This window comes from Haplochromis burtoni, unplaced genomic scaffold (genome assembly GCF_018398535.1).
Source record: "Haplochromis burtoni strain Fernald_Lab_line unplaced genomic scaffold, NCSU_Asbu1 Contig_1421, whole genome shotgun sequence".
Classification (NCBI taxonomy): Eukaryota; Metazoa; Chordata; class Actinopteri; order Cichliformes; family Cichlidae; genus Haplochromis; species Haplochromis burtoni.
The window spans coordinates 40,809-41,949 of NW_024583782.1; the positions used below are offsets into that span (position 1 = coordinate 40,809).

General features: G+C 43.6%; 1 protein-coding gene across 1 annotated transcript in view; it reads left to right on the forward strand.

Moving 5' to 3' along the window:
- Positions 1 to 1,141, forward strand: part of LOC102301446 — a 10,792-nt gene that overhangs the window by 3,474 nt on the left and 6,177 nt on the right. The gene's annotated exons all lie outside the window — the stretch shown is intronic.

Genomic DNA, 1,141 nt, shown 5'->3' on the forward strand with positions numbered 1-1,141 from the left:
GATTGGTGCTTTGCACACTATTGGCATTCTCTTGATGGACTTCATGAGGTCGTCACCTGATGAAATGTTCTTGAAGGGGTTCTCAGAGATACTTAGCACTTGTTGGTCCTTTTGCCTTCACTCTGTGGTCCATCTCATCCCAAACCATCTCGACTTGGTTCATTACTCTCCTTCTTGGTTAAACAGCCCTTACACATCCTGCAGGTGTGTTCGGGGACATTGTTCTGTTGAAAAATAAATGATGGGATGCATGTCACTGCAGGATGCTGTGGTAGCCATGCTGGTTCAATGTGCCATCACATCTCCTCCTCCATGCTTCACAGTCGGAACCATGCATGTAGAGACCAACAGTCTACCTTTTCTGCACAAAGACACAGCGAGTGGAACCAAAGATCTCAATTTTGGACTCATCAGACCAAAGTACAGATTTCCACTGGTCTAATGTCCATTCCTTGTGTTTCTTGGCCCAAAGAAATCTCTTCTGCTTGTTGCTTTTCCTTAGTCATGGTTTTGTAGCAGCTATTTGACCATAACGGCCTGATTCACACAGTCTCCTCTGAACATGTAGAGATGAGTCTGTTACTGGAACTCTGTGGCATTTATCTGGACTCTAATCTGAGTTGCTGTTAACTTGTGATTTCTGAGGCTGGTGACTCAGATGAATGTATCCCCAGCAGTGATGGGAATAACGGCGTTACTTTTTTCAGTAACGAGTAATCTAACTAATTACTATTCCTATCGTTACAACGCCGTTACAGTTACTAACAAGAAAATGCGGTGTGGTCGTGTTACTATTTTTCAACAAACAGACGGTTGAAGCTGTGTTCTGAGCAGTTTTTAGCCACTTTGAACCCGTGTTTCTGTCGTATCTGGTAAAATTGTCACCCAAATCAAGTCTGGCTCTCCCACTGATGTCCTTCCCCCTCTCTTTTTAAAGAAGTTTGGGACACTATTGGACCTTATATTCAAAGGCTTATAAACAGCAGCCTGACTTTAGGCAATGTAACTTTTAAACAGGCAGGGGTCCAGCCTCTGCTGAAACGCCCTGGCTTGGATGCCTCTTTGTTGTGTAATTTCAGGCCTATTTCAAAGATGGTAAATGGCCTGTATTTGTATAGCGCTTTACATAGTCCCTAAGGAC